We start from the raw sequence: 8,305 nt of genomic DNA, 5'->3' as shown, positions 1-8,305 counted from the left end.
CACATATACACACACACATACACACACACACATATACATGCACATACACACACATATACACACACATATATACACACACATATATATACACACACACACATATACGCACACACATACACACACACACATATATATACACACACCCATATATACACACACACACACACATATATACACACACATATACACACACACACATACACACACACACATATATATACACACGCATATATACACACATATGTACACACACATATATATACACACATATATACACACATATGTACACACACACATATATATGCACACACACATATATATACACACATATACACATATATACACACATACACACACATATACACACATATATATATACTTATGGCTGATTCACCTTGTTGTACAGCAGAAATCAACACAACATTGTAAAGCAATTATCCTCCACTTGAAAAAATTTTTTATACTACTTTATTTCAAAGTTGAAAAAAGTCTAACTGCTTACTAAAATTTAATGTACTCATTAATTCTTCTACTTCCTCCTCCAAATTCTAAACGTCAGGATAGAGATGAGCAAAGGAGTCTGTATTTTAGATAGCTTTCTTTGAGTGGTTGAGAAAGCGAGCTTTGTACTTACCACACTTAATTTTATATTATATAATGTTTTGGTGAGCTTCCCTTGTGGTTCAGGTGGTAAAGAATCCGCCTGCAATGCGGGAGACCTGGGTTTGATCCCTGGGTTGGGAAGATCCCCTGGAGAAGGGAACAGCTACCCACCCCAGCATCCTGGCCTGGAGAATTCCTTGGGGTCGTAAAGAGTCGGACACAACTGAGCGACTTTCACTCACTCAATCTTTTAGTGTCATTTATATTTAGACCATATATGGAGAATCTAATATTCAATTACTAAATTAAATATTCCCTTTACTCCTTACTGTGTAACCCTATAATATTCTAACAGTAAACATAAATTAACATTTTTGGTAAGAAGAGGAGAAAAAAAGAGGTTTTGTTTCCCCCAATACTACGACCAGTATATTTTTCCTTATACTGACAATATCCTCCTCATTCACTTTCATCTCTGACAAACTGATCTATTTTATTTTATTCCCTTTCTCAGTCCACATTTTCATTTTTGTTCACATTTATTGCTAATATATTTGTCTGACATTTAACTTTTGTTATATGTCAAAAGAATTTACACAAATAATGGTGCAAAATAAAGGAACAGCTGGGAGCAGGAGATGTGTAAGTACAAGTGGGCAAAAGACTATGACTGAGAACTATAAGAAACAATAGACTGTACATAAAACTTCAATATTTTTAATTATAAAACATAGAAAATAAAACAATCCAGATATTTTGTGTAAAGAGAAAAATGACAAGCTTGAAAATGCCATCATGGAGCATTAAGAATCAGATTTACTCTCTTGTCTTAAACAATGACAAATTCAGATAAACATATGAAACCAACGGTATTCAGACCCTGGACACCAGGCCGCACAAGCATTGTGGCTTCTACAAAGAAGAAAATGAAAGCGGCAAGGCCTACAATTGTCCAGCTTCCTTCCTGGAGACAGATTCCAGGACACAGTGTGGGAAGGGAGGAGCCCTAAGAGAGCCCAGCAGTCCCAGTGAGTTAAGGGGACAGAGTTGAGAATTACAGAGACCAGGATGTTAGAATTAGCAGACAGTGACAATAAAAGTATAGATTATTATAGGACTTCCCTGGTGGTCCAAGGTTAAGACTCTGCCTTCCAATGCAGTGGGCACAGGTTTGATCCCTCATCAGGGAACTAAGATCCCATACGTTGCACAGTGCAGTCAATTAAAAAAAAATTACTATAAAAAAATTACTATAAATGTATTCCTTATGTTCAAAAAGTTATACCAGAGACATAAAAGATGTTTAAAAGATCACAATTAAAACTCTAGAGATGAAAATGCCTGAGATAAAAATACACTGGATGTGTATTGGTAGACTGGTAGATTATGTTAGATGTGTAATGGTAGATTTGACATTGCAGAAGAAAAGATCAGTCACCTTGAAGACATAAACATAGAAACTTCCCAAAATTATATGAAGTAATAATTATTAAAGTGTATTATTAAGTTTGGAACATACAGTCCAAGCAACATTATTCATAATAACCAAAACACAGAAATAACCTAAGTGTCTAGGAACACATGAATGAATGAATAAATCAAAGGTGATATATCCACAGAATGCAATATTATTTGACCATGGAAAGGAATGAAGTACTGATTCATGCTACAATGGGGATGAACTTTGAAAGTATTTTGCTTTGTGAAAGAAGTCGGTCACCAAAGATTGACATTGTATTATTCCATTTATCTAACTGGTCTGTTTCCCCGAAGAGTCAGCCACGACTTAGTGACTGAACAACAATGGGTCCTTAATAAGTGAATCTATAAAGACAGAAAGTAGATTTGTAGTTGCCTAGGGCTTGGGGAATGTTGGCTGGAAATGGGGATGACTGCTTAGAAATAATGGATGTGTGGTGATAAAAATGCTTTTAAAAATGTTTTTGGAGCGATGAGAATCTTCTAAAATTGATGTGGTATTTGTTGCATTAGCTCTATGAACATAGTAAAAACCACTGAGTTTAAACTATTGAATAATATATGTGAATTATATCTCAAAAATACCTGTTCTAATGAAAGTGATGGCTCAATTAAATGAAGTAGAGATGCCAGAACTGCCATGGCAGATTGTAGAAGGAAAGATGAAAAGGTTCAGGGAAGTGGGCATGCTAGTCTGAATCTACTGTATAGAATTGGAAAACACACAGGTGACTATTTCCTTGGAGAGACCCAAAGGATACTGTTTATCAGGCAATAAGGAATGTACAGGTAAGGGGAGTATCAAGTTCATTGTGTTTATCCTTGGTGAGCTGGGGCTGACTCTAGGAGATAATATCACAGAACTTAGCATTAATGTTTCCTCAGCATTACTGGGGATAATAAGATCCTGGAAAGCCAGAGGACAGGTGACAGCAAGTAAGAAACAAAGTGAGCAGAATTGTCAAAATAGCCATCAGTGTCAGAATTGAAGCCAGAGAAATTCTGACTGTGAGGAATTTTGGAAATGGGTAACAGGTCATTGTACTCCTAGGGGCAAGACAGATGGGCAGCTTATAAGAGTGTTGCCTAATATCTGAACCAGTAGAAGAATGACAAATAAGCTGAAGGCTGAGATAAACGGCCTCAATAGAAAGTTATGATTCCTTGACCAATTTCCAGATCTGGGCCAGATCTCAGACTCAGAATCCATTAATTAAAGGCCCCCATAATTTCTGTAACACTATAGCAGGTGTGGTACATTAGTAATTCCCCAAGTCCTTCACTAAAGGAATCAATGGCCACAATACACTGAAGAAAGAAAATGCCCAGATCTTTGCTAGGCTTATTAGACAGAGTTCAATTTGACATTAATTCTTAGGGAACCAAAGCACCATCATGAACTCCCATTAGAAGAAAGGTATATGAGGACCAGGAAATAGTTTGTGTCCTGTCTCAGGTCCACCCATGTCTCAGTGGATTCTCTGTCCACACATCCCCCTGTGATTATTTCCCCGGTTTCTAAATCTGTCATTGGAATGGCCATGTTTAACAATTGCTGGAACCTCACATTTGTTTGTGCAATAAAAGCTTGTTAATAATATAGGCCAAGTGGAAGCCCATGAAATAGCCTTTGAACCTTAGCCAGGATAGAAAACTAAAATAATGCTATATCTCAAGGGTAATGAAAAGCTTAATACCTCCCTTGAGTACATAAGGGATGTGGGGTGAAGCGTGGTCCAAACATATTAGCAGTTAATTTGCCAGTCTGGTTCTAGCAAAATTTGGATGGATAGTGGTACATGACAGTGGACTGCTAAGAACTTAACTCGAATTAGTTAATTGGAACAGACGTGCCAAATGTGATTTTTAAAATTAATTTGTTTTTGATTGCACTGCTGAGCAGACTTTTCTCCAGTTGCGCCAAGCTGGGGTTACTCTCCGTTTGTGGTGCGCGTGCTTCTCATTGTGCGGGTTTCTCTTGTTTCAGAGCACGGGCTCTAGGGGGCGCAGGCTCGGTAGTTTTGGCTCATAGGCTTAGCTGCTCCGCGCATGTGGGATCTTCCTGGACCAGAGATGGAACCCATGTCCTCTGCATTGGCAAGTGGGCTCTTAACCACTGGACCAGCAGAGAAACCCTGCAATTGATTATACTGTTACTCTTCCATCCTGGAAATATCACGGATTGATCTTGATCTGGGCTGACTTGTATTCCAGGTAGGATTTTGCCCTTGCTTCCCACAGAGCATCACTCAGAACTATTATCCAAGGGCTCACATAGTAATGTAAGTATAGAGGTTATACTTCTAGTCATTGGAACTGAGTGATGGAGAGAACATTAAATTCTACTGGGCCCCCATTAAAAATAAAATATTTGCTTGTTTGGAGGTTCTAGCAAGGGAGTGCAGCTACTCATAATACCCTTGACTAAAGACCGGCCCTCTTCTACCAGGGATGGTCATCCTCTTCGACCACGCATGCAGCTTTGAGAGGGACACACATGGAGCAGTGAGGGGGGAAGGGGACTCCCGCCTAACCAGCCAGATCAGCTGAATCAACCCGGGTGATAAATGAGGTGACAGATGTCGAAACCAGATTGCCCTCACATCCAAAATAATATCAGTATTCACATTATTGTGGCAGGACTCTTTCAGTCACAAGTTACACTTTTAGCAGAAGAGATTAAACATGTTGATTTACCTGAGAGGGCAAGGACGGGGCTAACTTGAGACATGACTTGATCCAGGGACTCAAACTTGTCGCCAGATCTCTCTCTCTGTTCTTAGGGAAAATACCCCCAAGGTCATCTCTAACCTGCCTCACACTGCCCCGCTTAAACAACTTAAGCAGAAAGATAAGCCTCTTTCTCACCATGTCGATACATAAAGGACCAGAGACAGTTACCTTTGGACCAATCCCTGTTGCTAGGCAGATGTGGCATAATGTGGTTACACCCTGATTGGTCAGGTCTGGATCATGTACATCCCTTGGTACATAATAATACTTCCTAAGCTATTTAAGGTCATACTGATTATTATTATTATTATTATTTCCATTTATTTTTATTCATTGGAGGCTAATTACTTTACAATATTATAGTGGTTTTTGCCATACATTGACATGAATCAGCCATGAATTTACATGTGTTCCCCATCCCGATCCCCCCTCCCTATACTGATTATTAAACCATGTCACTATTAAATGAAAAGACTCTTGAGAATTCTTTGGTCCATGAGAAAAATGAGAGAACATTAACTATTAACAAAGTTGGCCTTCTTTTTTTTCTTTACCTTTAGTTTCTAGCTAACATCATTTGACTTTTCATCACAAAATTGCTGGGTGGTAAACAGACGGACTCTAAGATCCTCCCCTAAATCTTCATCTTCTGGCATCCATGACCATGTATAACTTTTACCCTTAGAGTATAAGCTGTAGATAGTGACTTACTGGTAGCAAATAGAATTCAAGAAGTGGGTGATGGAATATTTACTTGGGGATGACCAAGGACAGGATGTGAGGGAACTGAGATCAGTTGTCTCAAGTTCAGTTGTCCAAGCCAGGCTGGGAAAGCAGAAATTCCCAGTGAAAACCAATGTCAAGTGACCTTGCATTCCTTTTCCATCTAAGGAGTTTCTCCTCTGGATCTCATTCTTCACAGTCCCTGCCGTCAGACTGGAGGAGGAGGAGGGAGAGACCACTAGCAGTGACTAAACAACAAGGACTGTTGGTCTATTGGTTTGAAATTATTTCAGATCCCCTCATCCAGATCTTCCACCTTAAGTGGAGTCATTTTAATCCACTTGTTTATGGCTAAGAGCAAAAAAAAAAATTTTTTTCTTCAAAGTACTGTTGTTTTGATATAAGAATGAAGTAAATTGTGAAGGATGTCATCGTGTCCTCTGCTGTTGATTGACAGGAACTTAGCAGCCCAGTTGCTCAGAGGCTTGCTGGGGACTCACTGATAAGAACATGTGCAGAAACAACTATGACAAAGGGACAGCTGGAATATAAAAAACCAAGAGATAGGGAGGAGGATCTGAGAGTTTCAGTCAGGGCAAACTCTCCTTTGTAGATCTAGCTCTCTGAAGGTATTGAGACGCGTGCTCCTGCTTTGGCCAAGGCACCCCTTTGGTCGGCAGTGATATCCAACCATGCAGCAGTCTCAGGAAGGAAAGAGACAACTGTTACCGCTCCACTGAGGCCCTCGTTATTGGCAGAGACACGAGCCAAGCAATGTCCCTAGAGAGATAACCCTCGGAGCAGCCTCCTCTTCCTGCCAACGCAGGGGCCAACGTTCCCTAGCCACACGCTCTAGCAAAACCTTCTCTCCCGAGAAACCAAACTGCTATAAAAGATGCACCTCATGGTATATTTGGACATTATCTCTGTCATATTTCCTTGCCTAGAACAACAGTGTAGTTAATCATTTGTTTGGAGTATGTTATTTCTTTATTAGCTTATTAAAAGACATTATCTTGTATGCTATTGGCTTTTGAAATTATTATGATTTTCACAGTGAACCTCTGTTAAATAAACTATTGGCAAAGACAGTCTCAATCTCTGAGCGCAATTTGCCGCCTCCAAAACAAATCATAAAACAAACAAGGAATCTGATCTATAGTGAAAACAGGAAGTGTAGCAACAAAACTTCCAAACCTAGCACCTGATGAGTCCCAGGGCCGGAAAGATTCGGAGGGCAAGTCTCCAATCTCCCCGTGCTGCACCTGGGACCCAGCTCCCCTTACTTTAATTCAGAATAATGTCCCACCCAGGAGCCCACAGTGGTGACACTGCAACTGGATCTCTGCTCATATCAGAACAGATCACCATGGCCACACACTCCTAGGAAGTCCTATTCTCTCAACAAGTATTAATTCAGTGTGTGTAGCAGAAACCCAAATAATAGTGATCTAAACAGGATGGAAGAGTCTCCCATGATAGTGAGGCAGGCAGTTCCAGGACTGCTAGAGGGGTTCTGTACCACAAAAGTATCCAGGCATCCAGGGTTTCTATGACCTACCTTCGTTCTCTGCTTTTCCTGGGGTGGTGCCCTTATTGGGATGACCCAAGGCACCTGAAGGTAGTCATGGCCAAGTGGTTAAGGCGATGGACTTGAAATCCATTGGGGTTTCCCCACACAGGTTTGAATTCTGCCAACTACAGTTTTATCCACACAAGGAAGGTACCGAAGACTCTCACCTTCATGCCACAATCAACTGAAACCGCTCAGCAGTCAGTCAAGTCACTCTTGGGCCAAACAACCTAACTTCCAGTTCCATTTGGTCTTGGTCATCTGGTGGCTCAGACAGTAAGAATCTGCCTGCAATGTGGTAGACCTAGGTTTGATCCCTGGGTTGGGAAGATCCCCTGGAGGAGGGCATGGCAACCCACTCCAATATTCTTGCCTGGAGAATCCCCATGGACAGAGGGACCTAGCGGACTACAATCCATGGGTCATAAAGAGTCGGACATGGCTGAGCAACTACGCACAAGGTACCTCAGACCATGTTCATGGTCCATAAGCAAGCAAGGAGAGCAGGAGAGGAGGAGAGGGGAAGCCCTCTAAAGGCAGAATGGAATACTTAGTATCTGGGTCATCGTACTGATCATAATTTAGTCACACAAACATGGTTAAATTCAAGAAAGTCTGGAGAATGGATAGTTTTTAATCTGGGTGACTTTGTTCCCCAATAAAACCATTATTATGGTATAAGGATGGTTTTTGTTATACTTGGTAAATTTTTAAAAATCAAGAATGTCATAATTTTTATTATCTTAAACTAAATCAGATTTGCCTGTAAAAAAATCGAATATTTTCAGAATATATTTTAAATTGAAAAACAAAAGTACAGATAGAATGTGTAGTAAAATGACACTTGATAAAAAGGGAAATCTCCCTCTATAACACTATAGAAACCAGCAACAGTCCAGGAAGAAAATCTGGAAAAAACTGTAGATGGATAAGGGAGAAAATTTTACTTTTCACTGTATACACTTTTTGTTATTTGAGATTTTTCAACCTTGTGCTTGTGATAGCTTATGGTGAACAATGTCAGATTCGTGATCTCCGAAGATTTAACTTTGGGACCAGAGACCAAGCTTGACCACTCAGGGCTCTTGTGTGGCAGAAGTTTGATTACAGTGAAAAGGGGCAGAGAAAGCTTCTGACACAGATGTCAGAAGCCGGGCAGAGAGTGCCCCCGTCACTAGTGTTAGCAAGGGAATT

This window comes from Muntiacus reevesi, chromosome 20 (assembly GCF_963930625.1).
Source record: "Muntiacus reevesi chromosome 20, mMunRee1.1, whole genome shotgun sequence".
Classification (NCBI taxonomy): Eukaryota; Metazoa; Chordata; class Mammalia; order Artiodactyla; family Cervidae; genus Muntiacus; species Muntiacus reevesi.
This window is presented reverse-complemented; position numbering follows the sequence as displayed.